The sequence below is a fragment of the Accipiter gentilis genome, chromosome 9 (genome assembly GCF_929443795.1).
Source record: "Accipiter gentilis chromosome 9, bAccGen1.1, whole genome shotgun sequence".
Lineage (NCBI taxonomy): Eukaryota > Metazoa > Chordata > Aves > Accipitriformes > Accipitridae > Astur > Astur gentilis.
In genome coordinates, this window is record NC_064888.1 from 20,228,494 (window position 1) to 20,254,126 (window position 25,633).

General features: G+C 39.5%; 1 protein-coding gene across 7 annotated transcripts in view; it reads left to right on the forward strand.

Annotated features, from left to right (window-relative positions):
• The first annotated feature begins 2,967 nt into the window (after window positions 1–2,967).
• Window positions 2,968–25,633, forward strand: part of NDST2 (N-deacetylase and N-sulfotransferase 2) — a 116,715-nt gene continuing 94,049 nt past the window's right edge. For 6 of the 7 annotated variants that reach the window (XM_049811374.1, XM_049811378.1, XM_049811377.1 and 3 more), the window contains exon 1: window positions 2,974–3,058. The gene's annotated coding sequence lies outside the window, so the exon portion shown is untranslated. Of the gene's footprint in view, window positions 3,059–25,633 lie in introns of all 7 variants that reach the window. The other variant, XM_049811371.1, reaches the window with a different exon arrangement.

A 25,633-nucleotide genomic window follows, 5' to 3' on the forward strand; every position in this document is an offset into this window, starting at 1 on the left:
AAAGGACTTGACAAAATCTTTTGAGAAAGTTCCAATAAACAATGTGTTCTTGTATTCCTTTGCTCCATCAGGTTTTTTTTCTAATCCTTGAAAGAATTCAGCTCCTTAACAGATCTACCTTGTGTTTAATTCATCTTGTCCCCTCAACTATGCAGAAATCTTCAGTGTTCACATGCTCAGAAGGATTCTCCTTCCATCTGTTCTTGAGAAGTCGTCGGGTTTTTGCAGACTTCCCAGTTTACAGGATTTCAGGTTTACTTTCCTATGCCAACGTTATGCTTACAAATAGGAATACAGGACCAATATCCCATGGACGTTTTTCAGTGGTGTAAGTTCTCACACAGTCCCATTCTTCTGTCCCTGCATAAATCTGGTGCATAGTGCCATTTCAAGTATTTGTGCAGATGCACAATGCACTAAATCTAAAATTGAAAAATACCTGGCTCACCACAGCCTATGCCAGCACAGGGCGGTGTCAGCATGACAAAAGCAATGTGCAACTGCTTAATGGGTGGGAAAGGGAGGGGTAGAAGGGGAGATAGCTGCTGCCTTCTCATAGTGCTGTTGGCTTAACCATGTACCATACCTGGCTTAAGATATGTTGGATTGTCTGTTTTCGTCTTCTCCTTTTGCATTAGGTAATTTAGGCTGAGAGTAGGAAAGGCTCAACAGAAAGTCACAGAAACGTAAACAACAGTAGTGCTGAACAATGTCATGTTTAGTCATGTGGAGACCTTGTCTCATTGTATCTTACTGAGAAATGTATGTTTTTAACACCTTTATTACAGGCATGGTTGTTTGGGGTTTTTTAAACTTCTGAGATCCTAAATATTTGAGATAAATCAGATGTAGGTGAAGACACTAACAGAGAAGAACTAGGGGTACTAGAAATAATGAGAGAGTATCAAAATTAGGTGTTTCCCATTTGTGGGGAGGCACTGGAGAAAAAAAAAAAAGTTTAACCTGAAATGTGTTTGTATGTGCACCAGGGCAAGAGTGAAACTGGAAAAGCACTAGTGTTTTTCCAAGCACCAGAAGCCTTTGGGGTGAGCAGCAGCGCAGTAGATAAATCAGTTTGCAGATGTGTCATGGCAGCAAAATACAAAGTAATATGGTTTGGGGAAGCTCCTTCTTGAACAACTGTGAGAGTTAACTTGCCAAGCATGCAGGCCCAAACATCTTGTTTCTAGACAGATGTAAACCAACTGAAGAGAGTTGAGGGATGAATGACAAATGAGTACAGACCAAGGGACCGATGGGCAAACATGCCTACCTTGGCTATGTGATAACTAGAAGTGCAGCTGGGAGGTGTGATAAGAGTCTACAAATATTTGAGAGGCGCATACTTGAAAGATAGAAAGTAATTAATTTAGTAGGGTGAGAAGGGGCATAACTAGAAACAAGGGAATGAGATTATGAAATATATCAAAGTATGGAATAGTCTGCCCAAAGGAGACGTTGGAAGTCAAATATATATAAGACTGGTAGAAGGATTCGGGAAATAATCTAACATGAAAGAGTCAGCTTTCTGATGAAAATAGATTGAATAATTTAGTAAGTCTCTTTTACCCATTTAATTTATGTTTGCTTTTGAGGTATTAAGGCAAGTTGGCAGCCTCTCTTAACTCTTTAATTTTGCCTCCCTAATGGTTACTGCTGGTTCAAATCTACATTATTGCATACCAATCTTAGATGCTGTCTGTCTTTAGAAAAATGTTTAAAAAAGGAACAGTTGGGCAAACAATGTAAAAAGTTATAAGGGGAAAAGAAAGGCAAGTAAGCTTTGGGAATGACTTTCAAGAACATTGTCTGTCTACATTCTGCCTAAAAGCTGTAGCTGCAAATAAATGGGAACAAGCTAATGCCAGATATAGAGGTCTAGTTGCACTGATTTGTTCCTGTTTGCATCTAGGTGAGGGAGCTCCCAGCCTGTGAGTTACTGTTTGTGTTACATGCGGCCAACCTGCAGTTGATGGGATGGTAAGAACAGGAGCAAACCCCTTTTTAGCTTAGAGGAAGGCAGCAGAGAATTTTTCCATAATGAAACAAGCCGAATCTTAAATTGCAGCCAGAAAGTCAGTTTCACTGCATCTGAGAGGATTGAGAGCAGCCCTAAGCTGTTCCATTTGGCTTGGCGATAGGCTAAATAGTAAAAGGTGTTCAGATTCACTACTACTCTTGGTGGCTTCCTGTCTGGATGGACGCCAGGTGCGTGCTAGGCTCTGGTGTGGCGAAGGAAGACAGCGAGGAGGAGTTGCATTGAGCTGCTGCCCCAGTCACAAAGACGTGGCTATGCTCAGCATTTGCTGGCTGACTCCTGTTGGCTGGAAGGCAGCCCTGGGATTAATTTGAGGAGATTATTTAAAAAGTTTGGAAAGTGTATCAGTTTTGGAGCGTTACTTTGTAAAGCACAAAACTCTCTAAACCTTAGTTTTCAAACAGCACTAAGAGAAAGCGAATTTATGATGCTACGTTGCATTTCTGTACATTGTCTCTACGTGCAATCTGTACAAGGATCTAAGATGCTGTTTAAACTCCAGTATTGAGGACTCCATCTGAGGGTGTGTTTTAAATGTTTCATTATGAAGAAAGGTCTTCATATGAAAGTCAAAGCCAAGTTCTCGGTGCCGTGATGCTTATAGTCATGGAAGTTGGAACTTTCCGACTGTACTTAAAACAAGCCAGGAGGTTCTTAGCATATTCTTCCCCTTCCTGCTTTTCCTTTTATATAATTGGGAATCAGTTTCAGTGATTAAGAAATACTGTCTTCACTTTCACTTGCCATGTTTTTAATGAGACACAATAGCGTGTGCACTGTCTTGTTGAATAATTCATGTTAGGAACAAAATGTTTGTTTGCTCAGCCCGTGTGCAATGATCTTCATATGTGTATAAAATAAAGTACTCTTTGATCTTTCTTTCATGTGTATCTCTAATCCAGACCCATTTTACTCTTCTGCCTCCCCCACAGCTGGAGGGCATACTTGTGAGCCAGGCATTGTTGGCTTGTTGGCTTTTGCTCTGTGTGCTGGCTTCTGAACAAAGGTGCTGCTCAAAAGGTGAGTATTTAACTTCCATCCTCTTTGATGCAGATTTACGTGCAGATTTATGTTCAGAGGAACTGATAAATTTAGACTCACCAAACCTGTCGGCTTAAACCGTATCTAGGTTTGCAATGGAGAAAATCTAACCTACGAGCTCATAAAATTGTGAGCATCAGCCCTCAAAGCACTCTTAAATTCTGGTTTACTGTAAATTGTGTGGCATTCTGCAGCACTGCAGACCAGAGAAGCTGAAAGGTAGGCATGTTTCATCTCTTGAACAGATCTGAGTTTACAGCTAGAGAAAACTCTGAGACCCTGAAAATAAACAGTAATAAAAATACAGTTCCTACCCTATGACCAGCATGGGAGGGGATGGCTGAGAGGTGTGTGTGACTACCCATTTCCTACATAGTTGTGTGAATTCTTCATCAAATCTAATGTCTTCACATCAGCTGTCTTCTGAAGGTAGATGAGGTACCTGAGCATTAACTGAAAGAAAAAGAAAACAGGCTTTTATCAAATCGAGAAGGCTACTTATGAGATGGGGGATAAGTTTAATGGTATTGCTCTGCTGTGAGTACTTAGTAGGAATTTCTTGAAACCTTTCCTTTCAGCCAGTGAAATGAAATGCTGAGTGTGCCAGGTATGCAAAGGTGCAGTGTGGGGGAGAGGGTGTCATTTTACAAGTATTTCCAATTAGCAGTGAATAGCATAAAACAACAGAGGATTAGCGCAGAAGGGAACATTTGGAAACATCTAGAGTGCTTTATGGTTGAGAAATAATGTGTTTTATCTGCAGACAATCAAACCTTTGTTTATAGGAGAGTATTAGTACTTTAATTGAAGGGTAGATGAAAGTAAATATGTGATACTGTAAAGTTTATGTTGCTCTGTTTTCCATGAGACTGCATTAACTGTCAGAAATGGGGATGTCATGCATAAGGTTTGAAGCTGGTTCTTCAGGAGCATCTGTAAAACTTTATGCTGTCAGAGGTTATGTGTGTATTGGTGTTATGCAGATAGTTTTCCTTATATATATTCTGTATTTGCAAATACTAGTGTTATCTACCTCTGCCTGTAAACCCACTCTGCATTAGAGTTATTAGCTTAATATTTTAGGAACTAAAGAGAGTCTGGGTAAAACATTCTAGAAACTTCCAACCTGTAGCCAAAAAGGTTTTTTATATACAGTAAAGTATGTGAAGTAAATATCTTGACTTCATGAAGAAAAATATCTTGAAATGTTCAAGATTATAAGCAAATATTGTATATTTCATTAGGAAGCTGGACTTTTATACTTGATAAAACTTCAACATACTGAGATACATAGATTTAAATTTTGTCAGTTAATGTTATTGTTTGCTTAATTTTTCCTGTAGTAAAGTTTTTAATAGGGATATCACCGTATCATATTAAGAGAAATGTGATTATTTTATATATATGTAATAAAATATTTATTAATTACCTAAAAATCATTATTTAAGTACTGCCTTGTTTTGTAAGAAGCTGTTAAACAGTTCTTTGGAGAGAAATGAGTATTTTTTTAAAGGAAAGAGGTTGGAAGAGCTCCTGTTCTGTAACTGCAACTTGGATTGTTTTTTTGAATCCACTTGTTTGAAAAATCAGTGCTTTCATGATATGCTGTTGGTCTCATGCGGAGCCTCTTTGTGTTGTCTTAGATGATTTGTCTGTTGATGTCAGAAGTCCATATTAACTTGCCACTATTGTATCACAGTCGTGTTTCTGACCTTACAGGAATATTTCATGGAGTTTAGTGTCCAAAAGGTCTTACACTTTTTTATTTCCTTTTTCTGTTGTTTTGGTTTTGTGTTTGTTTGGGTTTTGGGTTATTTTTGGGCTTTGGTCATTTCAAAGCTGTCTACTAAATTTCAGGGTATGTCTTTGAAATCATGAAAGGCAAAGCAAGATTCTTTCCTGGTTTTGTGTATAGATAAATATGCCTGGTAGAGCAAGATCTTGCTCTGTGATTTTATTGCTCTATGACATCTATGAAAAAAACCTTTCTGACTAAGGACACTTAACAGTCTCTTAAAAGAAGGAGACCAAAATAAGTAGTCTCCTGCATACAGCTCAAAAACTAGTTCTGTGTGTCAGAAGTGTGTCCCTGACTGACATTTGGCACAACAGTATGAATTGAATTAGAGTTACCAGTTGTGTTTTGCATGTTTCTTCTGTCAGGAAGTGGTGAGGAGCAATCATGAGGAATACAATATGCAGAAGCATTTGCAAGCAAGCAAGGATCAAGCTTAATAGCAAGAGGTGGCAGGTAGATGTAAGGATATGGCCTGGAAGAAGTTACAGTTATGAGGTTGTAATTTTATTAAATAATCATAAAGAATAATTCTCTGTACCTGGGGAGTTGTAGAGAATAATAATTTCCAGTAAGGTTTAATTCAGCAATTACCAAGGTACTTTTGAGGCTAAGCATCTTTGGTCTTTTTACCGTTAGCAGCTAAATCATGTGACACTCAGTGGTACAACTGAGTTGGAAATAGCATTTTGTTTTTTTTCTCTAAAACTAGCTGTTATAGACAAGGCCTTAAACGCAAGCAAAGATGATGTGTTGAAAAGTGTTAGGGCAGTTACTGAATATACTTCTGGTTTTGTGGTTGTCCTCTAGAAGGCATGGATTCCTTAAAAAAACAAAACAAAACAAAAAACAACACCACAACCCCAAGAAATCCCTCAAACAAACTAACTTCCTTAACGTTATTTCCAAAAGTGATACTTTTATAAAAGATGGAGTTTTAGGGATCTGAATCAAGTTGCTTCTTTCCTCTTGTCATTTCTCTCACCCGTTTAAATGAGTTACTGTACACCTTCTGTCATATCTGTGTAATTGGCTGAGCTGTAGACATGTGGTAACTTCATGCAGCTAACAAAAGCAGTGTATAATGCACAAGTCAGATTTGTTAATCAGACAGCCTGATGAGACCAAAGATACAAAATATTTCTTCATTTGGAATATTGTTGGATTTAGCAGTGTAATTTTAGGTATCGAAAGAAGCTGATTGCTCACCCTTGATATTCTGTGGTATCCGTTTCTTTGTGCTCTGATTCGTGATGGAGGAAGACTTGAACACTGTCTTTGATACATGTGAAATCTGTAAAGGGATCTTTGGAGTCCTTATGTTAACATACCGCATGCTACTCTTCGTTTTCCATACCCAAAGAATTGATGGTTTGCAGGTAATTAAGTACACAAGTTTACTGCAGGAAAGCCTTCTAAGCCCCCTTTTGAGATCCTCACTCAAACCAGAAATTCGGGTGCAGAACAGTTTCGGACCTCTGTGTTAGAAATACTGGATTTGAACATGAAGTGCTCTTCTGCTGAGGCGCTCTGGGCATGTGGGGTTGTATCAGCAACTGTCCTTCCTGCTGAGGGATTTTTTTCGAGGAGACTGACATCTCCCTCTCCAGTAAGCAGTAGCATCCTTGTGATTCCTTTCAGATGTGCTCGTTTTTGTGGACTAGAGTGTACGGGGGGGGGGGATATTGCATTGAATTTGGTGTCTCTCCCAAGCTGGCAGGATTGTTCCCAGATGTCAGTGACTCACAGTAGCCGAGTTGCTGTCTCAGAGTTCAAGTTTATGGAATTTGCAGTTCAGTTTCCCTTGAATTGTATGGCAGAGATAGAATTTCCCATGAACTAGGAGAGATTGCACAAAATAGAAGCTTTGAATGTGTGTTGGATCTGAAAAATTGCTGGGAAGGGCCATTCTTCCTCAGCCCTTCCTGGGGAGAGTGCCTTGTCAACAATCATGCTTTCAGGTGTTTCATTTTGTTCTAACTTCTTATGCTGTGCTTGTTGCTGAACATCTCCAGTTTCTAGAACTGCATTAAAAATGTGATAAATATGTCACATGATTGTCATCTTACTCTTTCTCTACATGGATGGCAAACTTCATTTAGATTTAGATGTTCTGTTCTCTCACCAGGGTAACTGCTTTGTTTACACCAAAGAAGAGGGGCACAAATCTCATCAGTGCAATTCATTCATAGAATTAATGTATTTACTGAGCAATAAATTACGTTTTATCCTGTCTTTTCTGCTACTTGTTCATTTTTACCAAACAGGTTGTCCTTGCCCCTTATGTTAATGTGAAGGGATATTTGAAATAGCTGGGGTATACCATGTAGAATGGGGACCTGGGGTTACATGTTGATTTTGACTGTTGTTCTGGTAGCGTGTGATTCCTCTGGACAGCCTGCTGCACTCTGATAGAGCTGCATAAGGGCATAGGTGGTCTTAAGTGCTGGCTGCTGAACAGCACAGAATCAGTAGGCTGCTTTGGATTTCATTTATTTTCTTTGAAGACAACTGTTACGTGACTGAGAATTGCTGTCATTTTCCAAAACATATAAATCTTCTGAAGCTTATTTGCCTTGTTGGTGCTCTGTTTTAGAGTATCAGGATATTTGGAGCAAGTTCAGTCTGCTGCAGGTGTAGTCAGTACTGACCAGCCCACATCTGTGGCTTGATTGCACTGCATGCAGTGCCATGTTTCCTCCTTTCTGTTTGTGGTTTGTACCTGTGAACCTTGTATTTATGTGTGAAATGTATCTTCTAGTTTGGAGTGCTGTTTGAAAATATATGAAAGGCAAAGAAAATAGCAAGTGTGCGCTATTCAATGTTGCTGCTCTTCCATTGTTGTTAATCTATTAAAATGAAACTTGAAGAACCCAGAGTAAGAAGATGATATTTAGTTCACTAATCAGATAAGCAAAGATGGAAGAGGTAATGGACACAGTTTTATTTTCTGGATATGCTAAGCAGGGAACAGCCTGAGAAGATTAATGTGTATGTGTTTCAGACTCCAGGTCCATTTTTCCATTAAACAGGATTACTTACCTTCTTCTCTTCAGTTCTGTACTTGCTTCCTTTGTATGCCCTTTTATAAGGAAGACCCATAAAAATTTTGTCTTCTTCAGTGAAATCACAGATAATGAAACTCCTCTTTTTCCACACTAGTACTAGTTTGCCACATTGATAACTGTTCATGAAGCTTCTCAGTTCTCTGATATCAATCTCTTATCTTATAAAGATCCAGATATGCGTGGTTTCTTCAGCCTTTAATGCCTGTTGGCCAACTTGAGTGATTTCAAATACGTTTGGTTAAATGTGCAAATATTGTGTTACATGATTAACTGTGGCTATACTTCTAGACACCCTAAGAAAGCAGTATTTCTGACTACTTATGCACAGGATGCATCAGGCTTCAGGGACGACTTCTTCCCTGCACTGAGTATTTCTGCTGAGATGGCTGATAACCTTGTCCCCAGTTGCCCACATCTTCCTTCTCTAAATTGGAGAATTGTAGTATTCTGTCTTTTCTAAGATCCTTCCTGCTAAGAGGATTATTGGAAGTTACATCCAAGTAATGAGGTTGAAAGTAATCAATCTCAGGGCTGTGGGGAATGATATTTATAGTAACATAATGACCCTTTCAGGGACCTTTTCTCCATTGAGACAAAGTACTCATTTCAGTGTCTGGTAAAATCAATTCTCTTTTTTTGATACATCCACCATCACAAGAAGATGTTTTCATTTGAAACAGTTCTACCTTGCACTTTGTTTTCTGAAGGCATGTGGAGGGTGGGAGAGTTTCACCATGTTGACTGCTGAAGACTTGCTTGCATGAATGCATTGAGAAAAGGTGAAATTAACTTTTTAAAGATAGGAAGTCAGAATGTAGTAAACTCAAGTAGCTTCAATCATGGTGTGGGCTTCTTATTCAGAAGTAAGTTAACCTGAGTTTGCTGTTCCTTTAGCTTCCTTTCCAAATGTCCAAGGAATAAAAGCTCCCTCCGTGTATGTCAAGAAGTTTTGCTAATGATCTCCCCTATTGATCTTGGTGGCATAATTAATCCAGCAGAAGTCATACAGTAAATGCGAAAATTTGTAATGTGTATCACCTAGATTTTTCTCAGCTTGATGTTGTGGCACTGTGGTGGTTGTTCAGAGTCCTAAGAGCCGTCTTTACTGGAGGTCAGATTGTGATTAGCATCAGCTTGATTAGAGTAACCTAATTATGGTCTCAGAATTGTACTATAGTCTCTTGAAATGCACAATAGATGATAATACTGAAAATACTGTGTAGGTACCATATTGTTACCTGGACTTCAAAGTGTGGTATTTTGTAATCCCTTTAAAGGGCAGGAAAGGAATACAACAGAAACAGAGGGGTAGAGAGATACATACACAAATGAGAAGTAGCATGGTACCATATAAATAATACTCTAAGTTAAAAAATTTGGAACTTTTTTTGAAGACATGACAAACCTGAAGTAATATATTTTGAAAGTAGTGAATACTTTAGCACAGGTAATCTAAAACCTCCTTGTTTGCATTTCTTTATCTATGCAAGAAAAAAAGAGTTATTCAGAAGAGCTGAGCAGAAGCAAACCTGAACTGCTAGCAGGGGGTACTTTTTATTATGCCCAAATTTGTCCATGAAACTCATGGCCATGCTTGTTATTAGTTCTGAGGTGTAAATGGGAATCAGTGGGACTCAGCATGCATGACTGATGGAAAAGAAGGAAAAAAAGAAAAAAAAAAAAGAGCCAGGTAAAAGAGGATATAAACTCACATGACACAATGTGTGAGTCAATTTCTAAAGACTGATTATTTCCATGAAGATACTTTAGGATTTCTTGAAACTTTTCAAAAGGGGTGGAATGGCTTATTTCAAATTGTCCAGTATTTGAGCAAGATAATCTCCAGCTCTGAACTGTCTTCTGTACTATCATAGTTTCCTGATACTGTGAACTAATGTCATCATTAACCACCAGGGAACAGTCCATCAAAATCCACTCTGTTTCTGGAAGATCTTTTTTGTGGAAGGGGAGCTCCCACAGAAGACTTACTAATTCAGCTTACTTGTCCTGTGTTCTACCTTTCCTCTCAGTTTTGTAATTTATAATTTCTTTGTTCTTCCTTACCCTGTGCAGGATGCCAAATCCTTCAGTCATTCTCGCTTTACAGCTCCTGTCTGGATTCATCCCAGCTGACTCCTGCAGTCTAATAGAGGGAACCTCAGACAAAGCATGTAATCTCATATTTCGGAAATCAGGAATCAAAAGCATATGTTTCAAGTGAGGAAGGTAGTTATCTCCGTCTTAAGAGTATCTGAACTGCTGCCAAAGTGGCCAGTCCCATGGCAAAAAGTGAATAATCTGGTAAATTTCCACCTATCGTTAAGATATCCAGTCAAAGAAATTGTTTTTAAGTCAAGAATACTGTAGACTATTTCTTTTACTGAGCCACTTGGGAGAATCTGAATGTAAGGGAATTCGCTCTATATGCATGCAGTATTGAAGGCAGCAGGTGTGCAGAAGTCCTTCAGCGAAGTCCTATTGGCAGCAAGCAGTCTGCAGGGTCACCTCTCCAGCACTGACTAGTTAGCAAACTGTCTCCCCTACCTGAAGTGGCACCTGGAGCTTACCATTTGCCATGTAATTATTAAGAAAAGTGTACATTTATTCTTTCAGCTCCACGATGCTTTAGAAGTGCTTTGCAACTGCATGTCTGTTCCTCTCTTCTGCTAGTGCTCTGTGAGTCTCATTTGTGTTCGAGCTGGTTTTTTGCTCTTTTTTCTTAAGATGCAATGTTCTATCTTGGCATAAGAAGAGGTCCCTCTTGCTTTTGCTGTCTGTTTTATAACTTCAGTAGCTGAATTTGAGGTAGAATAGTGGCTTACTTTCTAAGTCAGTACAGGTGAGGAAAAGCAGCAACACAAAGGGGGCAGGTACATCACAGTAATGTAGTGAGCTGAGAGAAAGAGAGAACAATGGGATGATGAAAGGTAAAACGTTCCCCGAAGTGAGCTTCTAAAAAAGCACAGAGAGAATGTGTGTGTGGTGGAGAGGGAGTTGTCTCAAAATGCTGTGTTTGTTCCCTGGAGGCTTCCGTGTGCTATAATTGAGTCAACATGTCAAAGTGAAGTATGTGGTGAGCTTCGGGAGCAGGAGAAAACTGCTGCTTCTGCACATACAGGGCTTGGATGAACCCCCTTCTTAGAGCAATAATAAGCACTCTGCTTTTGCATTGCTGAAGCCACAACACAACAGAAAAGCTGATTTTTCTCTAAGAATTGCTTTAAATCTTTGTTTGGTTGGGAAGCTAAGAATAATTGGCTTTGACTTTGCTTCTGATGTGGATGTGACTGAAGAAGATGAACAGAGGGGAAGATGACTACGCTATTGACATACAACACAAGCTGCACAGGCCTTCCTTAATTTATTTCAAAATCTCAAAGAAACAAATGTCTGTATGTCTTATAATATTTCTTATGTTAGTGTAATGTTTTGGGGTTATACTGACATTTCTTTACTGTCTGATTTTTGTGTTTTAAATGGATGGAAAAGGGATGATTACAACACTTTGTCCTGGTGGATAGTTGCAGCCTTTGGCTGTGTGACTTCATGCATGATGCTGCACTGGCAGCTCTCTCCATGGCCATAGCTCACTGCAGCATTGCCCTAGAAATTCATATGAACTTGAAAATCCTTTAAATACAATGTTTCCATGCTAACAAGCTAATTTTTTCTTGATTGTTTTTTATGTAGAGTCTTTACCTTTGGCGCTTTCATATTTTATAAATCATGCTTACTGACATATTTGATGTTCTGATTGTTTCCATAGTGACAGCAATGGCAGAAACCTGTAAAAGGAAGGTGACAGCATTGTATTTTCAAGATTAACTTTTATAGAGGAATGGTTTAAGGGGGTGGGAATATAGTAGATTTTTTCCAAACAGTTGCAGAATATTTAGGAGTACTTGGAGGTCAGAGAGAAAAGGCAGCAGGACAGAAGGATTGGTCTGGTATTTTGGCATTTGTTTGTGTGGGGAAGCAATGAACACAAGGCCAGCCTAGAAAATATGAGATGTTTTCAGCAACATGTCTCTCTTCTTGCAGCTCCAAAATATGATGAAATTTCAAAATGCAGAAAACTGCAGTGTAAAATTATTTTCACAGAAGAGGTAGAAGTTAACATGCCTGTGAGACAATGTGTAACATACTTTTGTTTCATAATTTTTCCCTTCCAAATTCATAACCTAAGTGCAGGAAGCTTTTTAGATTAGAAATCAGGCACTTAAAAAGCCATTAGTGAAAGCTTCAACCTCCTTTTATTCCTCTGGTAAAATCAGCTGTCTGATTTTATTATCTGGGAAGCAAGGCTTTATCCGCTTTCATTACACACCGTAGTACTTGTGTTTGTCAGTAAGATACCTTGAGAGAATGCAGGTGTTTGATTAAAGTCCATGTCGCAGCAGAGGGGGTTGTTTTAAAGCATTTTGTAGGAGACACAAGCCTCCCTAACATGGCCTTTTGTAGTAGGTGTTGATGCTTCTGTCTGCAGTGTGGTCACTTGAAGCTGTTGCCTGAATTATAATGTATGCCCACCTTTCTTATATCAGTACAGACAATCGGGAGGAGATAATGTGAGAGATGCTTGTAAACGATGTTAAATATTTTCTTTTGGAGACTAACCCTTTTCTCAGAAGTGTTTGATAGCATTCAGAGTGTGCTTGCCCTCCACACCACTATCACAGTGCCTAGGATCTGCGGTGAGGTTTGGGACCTTGCGCCCAAGTAGTTCTGCCTAGGAAGAGTAGGTCAGCCTGAACTGCCTATCTCCAGGTGGCAGGCACATCTCCTGCCCTGGGGAAATCAAGCAGGCTGGTAGTAAGACACAGGTGCTACACTCCAATTTAACACATTGTTAAATTCAGATCTCTTATGCCTTCCAGCCAAAATATGGCATCATACTGTAAACTGAATTTGTGTTATATCTTATTACACTGGGGAAGACAAGCTAGCAGCTGGGAACTTCTGTTGCCTTGAAAGTTGGAGACGTTACTTATTTTTCTGTGCCTGAGGCCTCTTAGGTCACATCTGCATTAGTACCTCAGCTGGTTCTTCCATTATTTCGGTATCTTAGGACTGGGGGTGCATAAAAATATGTAATTTATGGTTCTTTATATTTATTTGCAACATTTTGGTCAGCTGGCATGTTGAAAAGTGTTTTGAATCTGGTTTTCCCTTCACCCCACTGAAGGGGAAGTTTCTCTGGTTTTTACCAGCTGGAGTCATTGTGTGTAAAACTGGAAAGTGCTTTAAAAATTGTGGGAGCAGTTAGTTGTAGCAGAAATGCTGAAGTAAATTGTGCCATCTGTTCTAAATACTGTCCTCTTATTTGCAGAATGATATAGAATTAAATGAAATTAGTTTCTTCTTAAGGGACAGGATCGTTTATGGATAGTTAAGCTGTTGAGATGCTGACTTAGTGGGAAAATAAGAAGATTCATTAGGATGTGTTCCCTCCATTCCTTCTCACACACCCCCCCCCTCAAAATCCCCAAACCCATTGTTTTTGCATTATTTACACTGATGGACCTTTAAGGCATAGCTTACTGCTGTGCCTTAAGTAGTGTCCTGTGTCGCAAGCATATGTTGGACATCACTTGTATTTCAGTAACATTATGAAATGTAGACAGAAGTAGACATTTAGACATGCCACTGTCATATGAACCTTGTATCTAATGTCTTCATCTGTATAACTCACAATTTGCAGCCATTTCTGATGCCCCTTAGAATGAAAGGGTAGTGGTTTTCTTTTTTGCACTGTTAGTGATAGCAGTTCGTGCTGATTGATTTGCATTGACCCCCCTTGCTGCTTGTTAAAAGATTAGCTTTATTTGCAGAGGTATCATGGTGTGCTTAATTTGGCTTGCAGAATCTTTGTAGCTGTTTTAATCTTATATGAAATAGATAAAATCCAAGAGGAAATTGTGAACGAAAAAAACCCCACCCAACTATTCACATGTAAATTTACCCATTAAAGCTGTAGACCATGTAGATTTGGGTAGTGTTACATTCATTTCTTGAAGTAGAACTTTCTCTTAAATCTCAGAAAAACACCTACAAAGAATAAAGCATTTCTTACATGTCTTTTGCTCCTGGTTCCAATTACAGGCAGCTGTCTAATTTATACTCAATGAAAACAGCTAATTGTACCCTTGTAAACTTTGTCAGTTTAGAGGAACACATATTTATTTGCATAAAAATGTTTTCATGTTAAATACTGAAAACCTTTACTGCAGATACAGCATTTCAGAGTTCAAAACATATATGCCTCTAATGCTCTTCTAAAAGCTCTTCCTTCACTGGTTGATAGCTTTCACTTCTCCACGTGTCATTAATGTGTAGTGCTATTGCAAGTTCTTGGATAACAGATTGAGGTGACTTTGTGTGTGTTGTTTTAGATAGCATTAGTCGAACAAATTGTTAGGACTCTTGTAGTCATTTGCTCTCTGTTATGAAACATGAAACTCTTATGATGCAAAGGATTTTGCATTTATTCTTTTTGTTTCTGAAGTAGTGGAAAGATTGTTTAATGGATGATGTTGAATGTGAGTTCCTATTTTAGGAAAAGTTTTTAAAACACTAATTAAAAAAAAGAAAAATTATTTAACCTAAAGTATATTAAAATTTTAATCCTATGGCATTCTGAAGATCTTTACCCTTATGGGGATGTTCTGTATGAATCATGCTGATCCTTTTGAAGAGATTTTTATTAAACTCTTCTCTTTGATTAATTTTGTGGCACACTTGAAGTTAGGAAGCTATGGAGTTAGTATCATTTTGCTTATTAGAGAAATATGTTTTGATAAAATTGTTTGCAAGAAGTCCATCCCTCCCCTTTTGGGGCAGTGTGTCTGCAGTGGGAAATGACTGGTAAATCAGTAGTATGGTGTGTTCTTTTACTGATGACACGTGTTGTGTCTTAAATCGACTCAGTCTGTGTACTCTGTGTCCATATTCATTCCTACCTTGAAATTACTTGTATTGAGAATAGTTTAGAGGTATTTCAGCCATGGTTGTCAATTTACATCACAATGCTTTGGCTTTCCAGAATGCTGTCCTCAGAATTTTTTGAGGTCTGGACTTCTTGGAAGAATTTTGTGTGCTTTCTAATCTTGTTTTTTAGGCTTTTTTATTCCCAGAAACCATTTTAGTGTATGCTTTGAAAGATTCATGTGTAGTATTTTTACTGTTTTGTCCTCTGAATCTTTATCAGTGAGTATCTGTCTTTTTTGCTTGCTTTTTCTCACTTCTGCATTTCAGCCAGGTAAAATATGAGTTTTATTCCATGACACTCCTAAGTGTATATTTGTAGTTCTTTTGCCATGTTTATTAGAAATTGTCTTTTGTTAAGCTGGGATGAAATTGGGAATGTCAAACCAAAAAATAAATATTCCTTTCCCACAGCAGGTGAACTTTTGATATTGACAGGATCTGCAAAGCTGTTAAACTAGAAACTGCATAAATTATTTCTGTGATGGTGTTTTCTGACCTGAAATCAAAACAGGTGTTTATTCCTCAGATGGTGATGATAAGTTAATTTGTTATTTAATCTCAGAAGTAAAAATTCCTTAAAAAAAAACCCAAACAAACAAAAAACCAGAATTGTAGCTTCAAAGATGTAGAAGCCTTGAGATGTTGCCTTTTTTTTTTGCCCATGATGGTCAGTGGGGTAGATGTTGGCCTGGGTGGAGATTGTTAGACTTGAGTCTTTTGCCCTGTCAACTTGATAAATGCCCACTTCTCTGGTGTCATTATTCTGGAGCTGAAGGGTTCTAGTTTACATGAAATAAGAGGGCATTGAGGACCAGAAAAGCATCTACTGCTAAATCATAGCACTGTTACAGCGTAGTCACTTTACATATTAATTTTCTTGGTAGGCATGACAAGGTTTTCAGAGCAGGCATCTACTTGAAAAAGTTGAATTTAGTTCTGGGTTCACAGCTGTGGCAGCAGAAAATCTGTTTGTTCCTCAAGCAGGTGCAATACAGGATGTTAGGACATGACATTGCCAATGCTGTTCTACTAGTGACATTCACCACTGGTTCAGGTTCACCACTGGTTCAATTCTCTGTAAAATTGCTGCCAGTTGAGATGATACCTTTTGTCACGAGACCCGTGTGGAGACCCCCAAACTTGATCAGAACCAAAGTCGGCTTTGTTCTTAGTCAGCCTGGAGCTATTGCTGTATCCCAGCTTTTATTATTGCATGACAGGCACACATGGTGTGCAGTCCTTTGAATGTTGGCTGTGCTGTACTGTTTATTCTTCCGTTTTGGGAAGCTGGATAAGACCTTGATTCTGTGGGGGCATTCTTCTCTCCTCACTTCAGTACCTCTCAGTAGGGTGCCTTTTGAGATGCTGGCTTTAGCCAATTCATAGTAGAGTTGTTTCCAAAATGTGTATCTTGTTGGTGAGACATCCACATGCCCCTTTCTCGTGGCTGTAGGAAAACACACAGTAGGACAGTATGGTTGGTACAGCTCTCTGTTCTTGGAATGCTTTTTAGCACATTTCTGAATATTGGTAACTTTGTCAGTGTCTTCCCCCTTGCCTAAAGCGTGCTGCTAGAACAGATTTGGGGAAGCTTTCCATTTGTATGGGTATAGTTTTTGGATCACAGGAAGACAAGTGGATGATGTTAGTAGACGGCAAACCTTTGAAGTACCGTTAGAATCAACTTCAGAGAGAGAGAAAATCCCTTCCCTGAGCTACAGATAAACAACAATGTTTTCAAACCTTCAAGAGGATCAAGGTGAAACTCGGTGAACAGCAAGTGCAGAGAAGATGATCCTGCTTTGTGACAAGTGGCAAAAATACCTTCCTTCCTTTTTGTCCTCCCATAACAAAGCAAAATAACAAAGTACTCTGAGATTGTTCTATGAAAGGAACATAAAAAGCTTTTTATGTTAAATATCTTCATCTTAATAGATGTGGGGAGAATATATTTTGAAAGGGGTGGAAATATCTCCTTGGAATTCTGAAATATCTTCAAAAGTAAATGAAAAAAACTGAATTAATCTGATTGTGCGGATGCATTTAACAGCATTTATTTGCTTATTTAGACTTGCAGGAGGCCAACATCTTCTAACTGATGTGTGTCACTCCCAGTTTGGTTGGCTTTGGCTGGGAGAGGGAGAATGGAATAGTCTCGTTTATCTTTTCCTTGTTAAATCCTTCAAGAAAGAAGGAAAATACTTCTGAACCGTGCATCTGAAGTACATTTCAAAAGGTAAATATCACCCCCTTTACCTAAGGAAAAGGCTGTCTTGGGAAGATGAGTTAGAGAACAGTAGAAAGTGGCTGCAGAAGTGAAGTGACTATTGGATTGTTCCCTCCAAGGTTCCCTTTTGCTTTTTCCAAGATTCAGAGTCTTGGAAGACAAAGGGGAAAATTAAACACATTTTCTCAGAGGAGGAAAGTATTTTTCAAAAGCAAGAATGTATTCACATGGCCTTGAAATGGTTGGTGGTGGATAAAGGCTGAAGTTCAGTGGACAGGGGTGTGTATTAACATGCCTTATGGATTGCAATGTCATGAATGGTAAATAAAGACTTAACATAAGAAACTGAAAGCTGAATGTCCAAAATTCAAATAGGAACCATGAAGAAAAATTGATGTTTTTAAAAAAACTATGATTTTTTTTAAACATATTTGCTGATACATGAGGACTACTGGGAGAACTCAAAACAACTCTACAGGTCACCTTTAACAAAAAGCTCACTGAATAGTTAAGGCTATATAAAAAGTACCACACAACAGCATGTCCCATATGCAATACAAAAGTGAGAACAAACTCAGAATTGAGAGGTGGTGGGTTTGGGTGGGGGAGGGAGATTTAAATGTGTCCTTCAGGAAAGAATCTGTGTAAAGAATTGAGAAAGAAATAAGATGGCAGCAGCAGCAGCCAGGATTTGCAGAGCTTTTCAGTCCTTTGTTTGGTTATCTTGCATAAGTGCTTTAGCCAGAGACTTTCAGTAGCTGCATGGGGCCAGCTTGGAACACAAACGGTGCATGAATCCAAATGTAATTTCCCTGTTGTGCACATTCTGGCTGTGACAGCTTAAGTTATGAATGTAAAATAGCAGGAAAAAAAGTTCAGAAGATGGCCAGGCCTGAAATGTTAATAAGAACTGACTTACCCAGAGCTCCCATGAGCCTGGCAAGGGTGCTGCCCGAATTTTAAGTCTAGCTGCTTCCATGCTTCATTTTGGTGTGCCTTGTAGAAGAAGAAATACGCTGTTTCTCTGTGCATCTAAGTGATTCAGCATAACAGAAGTAACAAACATTCACTTCCACGTAGGATGCAAAGCAGGCAAAGAGGGTGATGCTAATTCTCCGCTCCAGTTTGTAGTGAGTGCTGGCACACAGACTGAGTTGGCATCAGTGGCTTCAATCTGTAGACATGAAGTACCGTAAAGGGAACGACAGTATCTTTTCCCTTTCAGGCAGTTCTGTTTTCTGTGGGGCAATAATCTGCAGCTTTTCCTAATTCCCAGTGTTCAGAAGATATTTGGTTTTCCTCCAGGGAGGACTAGTGCAGAATAAGGGATTCCCTCCCCCTACATAAAGGACACCTCATCATGTCCATGTGACAGCTTGTCTCAGGGACTGTGCAGGCAAGGAAGGGGCTTTTCCCTCTTCTACATGCAGCTTGCACAGCAAAGAGAAGTTGCAAAGTTTTCAACTTTCCCTGATTCTTCAAGATCAGATTTTCCCGGGTCTGTCCTCTCTCTCTTTCCAACCTCCCTCCATCTCTTGTTACCATGGAGAATGAAATGCCAGTTCCATTCAAGTTGTCGGCTGAATAGGTTTTGAGGTTGATGGATGGTGAGAATCTCTTATCCCTCCTTCTCCAAACACCGCCCCTGCCTGGTTCTTGACATTTCACTTGCCAGAGACTGGCAGTCAGCGAGAGGGAAATGAAAAGGAGGCTGGCAGTGTCCTGCTGAGATGCTCTTTCAGTTCCGTGGATGAAATCGGCAGCCGTGAGGAGGTCTTAAGGACTTCAGTGCAGAGCCTTGTCCTCAAGCTGGCTGAGGCATGAATGCTCACTTGAGTGTATGCTCCCGCTTCCCTGAAGCACCCAGGGAAGGGAACATTCATGTACGAGACTTGATCCTGCTTATGACTCTGTTTCAAGGGGTGATGTAACCTCTGCAATGTAAAGGGAAAGGTAAGGAATGAATGAATACAACACATGCTCTGGCATAACCTGTTCCTCTCGTATATACTTCTTTTAGCCTTCATCTTAGTGCCATGTCACATGAGAAGTGGAATTTCTTTTGCTGCAGTCTGACTTGCCTAGCTTCCTGGCTGCAATGCTGAAGTTAGCGGGAGAGTCTGTGTTTAGTGGGATTCTAATAGTCCCCGTATGCACTGGTTGCCTACATGTGGTATTATCAGTGAAGAGTCAAAATAGTTTTCTGAGTAAGGTACCTTTTAATAATAAATATGTGGAATTGTGGATCTTGACAGGCCCAAGGTTGAGATGTGATGTTGGGGGTATTGCTGAAGTGCATGAAATGGAGCTATAAAGCAGAAAAATCAAACTGATAGCACTGTAAAATTACACAGAAAATATTTCTTTGTTGTGATTTATACTTTTCATGCATGATAACTATGGCTTTGGAGGGGATCAGGAGAATTTTCAGCTTATGCTGAAAGGCTTAAGCTTGTCCTTTTTACTGGAGGAGTTGTTTTGACTGATGACCACTTAATAGAGTTTGGGAGAAGTGAATACCTGGCATTGTTTGGTAGGCATGTGGATTCCGCTTCTGGAAGTAATGGTTAGTAAATTATGTTACTTTTAGAATTTAAATTCAGACATTTTTTCCAACTAGAAGCATTCCATGAACATATACTCGCTGGGAGAGGGAAGGTATTTTTGTGAGCTTTCTGCAAAAACCCACTGTGTGAGGACTGTACCAGCATAGGAATTAATTAATACTGACGGTGTACTTTAGCAGGTGGCATTTCAATTTATTTGAGGTCATATGAGGAAATTTATTCTGGGTGCTTTTGAAAAGCTGTGTTTGATAAACATTTGTGAACTCTTTCTTTCAGTACATCTTTTCAGAGTATTGCACTGATAAACATTTCCACACCTCCTATATGTTTCTAAACGTGCTAAACAAATACATCTTTCTACACTGTCACCGACAGCTTTTGCATCTGTCTTAGCTCCTTGAGAGTTCGCTTACCATTTGATGCTTTATGTCCTGTTTGTTGTTGGATTGTTCTCTGCCTGCTGGAGTTTTCCTACCATGTGCTTTTCGTGTTGTGCAAGCCACTTCCAAAATGCTAATGTTAGCTGTTTGGCCACTGGTGTGTTAAGAGGAATTTTTAATTCCTGCATCAGAAAGGCATATATGTATGTCAATACATACAAAATAAAAATAGAAACATGAATATGAAATATGTATGAATATACCGTCCCATTCCTTAATTAGTTTATTGTAAAGATTGTAGTAGTATTTTTGTCCCCAGAGCTAGGGATTCCTTAGAGGGATACATGCGTAGTGGACCCAATTACCCATGATTTTTTAGTTATGAGATAATATGCAGGACTTTGATTTCCTGTTTGAACCTGGTTGGCTGGGGTACTGTAAAAATCTTAGATTTTTAAAAAATACACTGCTGAAGCAGCTTCTTTTTGTCATAAATACATCACCCATTTCAGATGGAGTTGAGAGAAAGTGATACAGGGAGGAGAAAAGTGGGGGGAAGTCCATTGTGACACAGAACGATACTGTAGTTTGGGATTAGCTTCCTAACAGGCACTCAGCTTCATCTTATTATTTGTAAGGGCTAGAGGAAAGGGTGAGCATTTGTTTTAACACGGTGATTTTGAGTGAGCTGAAACAGCATCAGTATTAAGCTTGCATGTGTATTTCCATTTATTCTGTTAATCTGCTGGGGTTTTTTTGATTTAGATACTGCTTTATTAAAAAAAATAGACTCCTACCTGCTTATGAGTTTGCATGAGATGAAATCCCCAATCTTTCGCTCCCACTCTGTTTGTGAGGACTGTTATGCTAATAATTCTAGAGGTTGTCAAAAATTTTTCTGGGTATTTTTGACAGGTTTCAACTTCTGAAAAAATATCTTCCAGTTTTCAAAATGGGTATATTTAGATTCACTTTGCCCTCTGAAATGCTACCTCCTCTTCCCCTCACCAAGATTGACCTTTACTTGATCGATTGGGGTTTTTTATTTTTATGTTTTCCCTAATGACAATTGGACTGACTTCATAACAACAACAATAATAAATTTTATTATTAGGACACATCTGGTAGTTTCTCTGCTTCATTCCATCTGGTCTTTGTTTAAATTATTTTCGGAAAATTCTTTAATGTCCCACTCATTATAGGTTTAGAGTTGTTTGATTCATTTTTCCTTCTCCTTTCTCATCTGAACAGTAGCCAGGGCTTGTCATTTTCTTATGTTGGGCTAAAGCCTCCTGGCTGCTATTTATGTACAGGCAACTGGAGGAAGATCCAGCTCTAAACCTCCTTCAGTTTGCTAGATGTTTTACTTCACCTTTTCTTCAGTGACCAGTGCCTGGGTTTCCATTCAGAGCTTTCCCAGGCAGTGCAGCATGGAACTGACCTTGTTTGCTTCAGCTCCACTGCTGTCCCCGGTGCCCCAGTCAGTGACGATGGGCAAAGCTTTGTGAACTGCAGCTGGGGAAAAAGCCCCGAGTGGAGCAGCAGACGGAAGCTGTCTGCCTACAGATTTACGAAGACAGCTCTTCACTGATTTGTAGTTTGCAAGTTACCTTTATAACCTTAAAGTCTGGAAAATTAATTTTAGTTTAGCTTTTGCCAAGGCTTCCTACCTGCTCTGGTTGAGTGAATTTTTAAGCCCTGGTCTATATGCAAAGAATGAGCGTCATGCTCTCCAGTTGCCTATTCTCTTGCCTCAAGTGTCATTTACTGGAATCTCTCTACCTTTTGCCTCCTGTAAAATGTAAACTGAATTACAGGCATATAATTAAATCAACATATTAAGTGCGTGAGGAATGAGAGGCAGTGGGGATTTTGATGGCCATATCCACAGGCAGAATATTAAAACCTATGATATCAGGTATCTAAGCTATTTTCTAGTGTATTGAGAGCACTGGTTGTGTAAGAACAATTTCCAGCTGAGATGAAATGTGTTTCTGTGATAGGTCAGCACAACAGGCGATCATTTCCCCTTACCTGGCAGAGCGGCTGCTCCATAAACCATGTGGCTGCTAGTTAAAAGACTCAGATGTGCAGTATTACTGCTCATCAGGGATGGGGAGATTTGAATAATTGCTAAATACTCATGAGGGTTTGACTGGAAGAAATGTGACAATTTCAGGTACTGTGCATTTGCTTTTGCCTGTAATCCCTGTCCAAGTCACTCTGTGGCATCTGGCTTACTTTATATTTAAAATTACCTTGGTCAGTGTCTGAGACTGATTTTTCTGCCTGATTTTTTGTGCCTAGATGTCATGCACATAGTATTGGTGCTTACGTTATCTATAGATGTAGAGCATTGGATTCTCAGAGCTGAGTCTTTTTATTTATTTTGTTTATTTTACATTATGCATAGTAACTGAAGTTCCTGTTGTCTTGCCATAACCCAGACTTGGAACACAAAATCAAAATGAAAAACTGTAAACCAAAATACAGCACAGTACGCATGACAAGAATTGGGATTAATCTTTTTAATGTAAATGCTATTCCCCTCTAACCTTGGATTTCTGAATAGTTGTTTGATGTCAGTTTACCATAAAGACTAGGAATAGCAAGCTAGTGTGGGTTGGGGTTAAATTTGGGTGCAACGTAAAGGATGCCCCTTATAATTTGTGTAGAGTATGCCTTAAGGTGAGCTGCTGGCTATTTCAGATGTGTCCCTGTGAAATCCTCTCCGTTAGTCTTGCTCCAGAGCTGTAGCATTCTATACCAGTACATCCTTCCCCACCCAGTCTGGTTATCTTTTGTTAGCTCTGTATTGCTCTTCCACAACTGTGATATTGGATTTTTATTCTATCAGTAGAGCAGAAAGATAGGAGAAAGCAGGGATATCTGAAAGTGGTATTTGCTTCCGTTTTAAATAAAAGTTCACAGCAGAGAGACACTGTAGAAGAAACAGGGCACACTAGGGAGAGCTTTTGAAAATGCTGCTTGTATTTCACTTGTGTTCAGGGTTTTGACTCCTAGAACATATTTAAAGTTTGTCACCATTTTACAGTTTAAAAGTCTAGATGGAAATAACCGGTGTCTCCATTGCATGGTGACTCTTGAGATTTAGGACTAGACACACATGCACACAAAAAAACATGGTCTAATGGACTAGGACATTCTCTAGCGAGCCTCTATATCCCTGCTTTCCCCTATAGGCTGTATAATAAAGATACTGTTTTGTGAAAGGTGATCTCAGACTATGCTTCTCCTGGAAAGGTCAGTGTTGCTCTCATCTGCCATGGTTGTGGCATTTCTGTCTTGCTTCAGTTCCTGAGCTATAGGGTGCATTCGATCAGCTCATAAATCTGACTGACTGATAATAATTTTTTGGTGGATTAGTTGTTTGGATCAGTGTGCTATGAATAGCCAGAGATTGTGGGTCCACCTTTTTGCTGGTAGCCACTAGTTGGTTTATGCTCCTTGTGGAACTGTACCCTGAAGCTATTAACCCTCCTCTGTAATAAGCTTTTTGATAACCGACTGATCACAGAGCAATATGATGTTGCAGTTTCTTCTCCTATAAGTAGTATCTCAATGTAGTATAACAACTGTGTATGTGTGAGTTGTGATGTCCTCTTATGTAGGGGTTTTCAGACTCGGTTGGGCTGAGTATCATCTGCAGGATGATAACATCAGCTCTGGGCCAAGCTGGCATGGCCATAGGTGGAAGCACAGTTCTGTTCCATCCTCCTCTGTCTTCTATCATATTTGCTCTCACTTGGACCTAGCCCCATAGGACCAATTACCTCTTCCTTATTTCCTGGGACCTTAAACTTGTGTTTCCATCTATGCTTCGCAACCCTGCAAATCAGGCATTGCTTGAGGTTAATCACAAACACTAAACTCATGCTCCCGTATGTCTTCCTGCAATGGCTGTGCTCCTGAGCAATGCTGAGCAGCAGAAGCTGCCTGTACACAAAGCAGCATGTTAGTGACCTCAGTCAAAAGACATTAACTGGCTTGGTGGAGTTGGCTTCAGCGTTCAGATGAGAACCAACAAGATGCCATTGGGAGTTGCCATCATGTACTAACTTGGAAATTGTTTTCAAGATTCTCTGCTTTGGTAGTTGGTCTTCAGAGGCAGTATGGATCTTTTATTACCATTACCCAAATGTGGGTGTTTTCTTGATTTATGGGGAAGGGATTTATACAGTAAAGGAGGTGGCTTCTAGTCCCATATTTCTATTTCCATATTTTAACTAACAGTTGCTTCAGTTGTTTGAAGTACATGGGTTTGTTACTCTATCATGGATATAAATAGATGCCAGTAGCATGAGGCCTTATCAGCTGTGAGCAGATGTACTTGCCTTTTCATTTTAAATCTAGGCACCTAAAGTTTAGATTAACAACAAAACTTGGTTTTCTGGAAGGTAAAACTTTTAAATTCTTGGGAATTTGTTGAAAGCTGTTGCCTCTGTGATTGAAGAAAACTAGCATTAACCTTTCTGGGGAAGGCTGTGACCTGTTTGTTGGAGCTCAGGGTTAAGTTCAGGGTGGTGAGTATTAAGGTCTGTAGTGGTGTGGTTTTGAAGTGCTGTGTATGTATGGACACTCATGCTTAATTAAGTATATTACTTGCATATTTTGGACAGCCTAGAGAGTCAAGTCTGATTTCCTTGAGAGTATCATCTTTATACTCTGCAGAAGTGGCTCTTGGGAATGCCTGAGGATGCTGGGAAGTGAAGAGGAATACACACAGGCAAAACTTTAGAGAAGGGATTTCAAACACTACATGAGGGATGTTGCAAGTAGCCTCTGTAAGCATGATAAGTTAATTTTTGACCTCTGAATTACTGTGTAGGCACTGAAATTGGCCTTTCTTCTATTTAATTTTTATGGCTAATGTTATCTGAATAATGTACCCATGGAAAATAAAACAAGTTATACATACAGAAATCCCAGGCTCAGACCTGGAAGCAGTACATAGGTTTTTGCATGGCTCAGACCCTGAGCTAATTCACCTGCTGACCCTTTGCCAGCTTTGTTCAGAGCCACTGCTGATATCTCTGCTTTGTGCTCCCGGAACATGGGATGCTGGGAAGCTGGCTTTGGAGGAGCTGGAGGAGCATTCGGGAGCCAGCTGGAGCCTACAACTTGTGGATTTGGGCTGAAGCTCTGGCTCTGCAAGACTTAGATCCATGGAGCTGATCATAGTAGCAGTTCTAGGAGGGATGACTGGTGAAAGAGTACCATATTATTGTGATCCCTTCTTCTTTGAGAGATTTGTCAGATGGGCTTACTTACAGGGCTGCCTCTGTACCCCAACTAAGAGTGTTCCCAGAACCTGGAGCGCTGCGAAGTATGGTGCACAGGCACTGGGCTTTTGCCTCTGTGCAGCAGGGTTTGTGTGCTTGGGGTTTTCCATTATCTGGCTATTCCCATCCCCCACTATCCTGGACAATGGAAAGCTGAATTAGTTTGTTAATGCTTGGTTGAAGGCTGTATCAAGTGGTGTCTGACCAAGCTAAGAATCAAGTGTTTA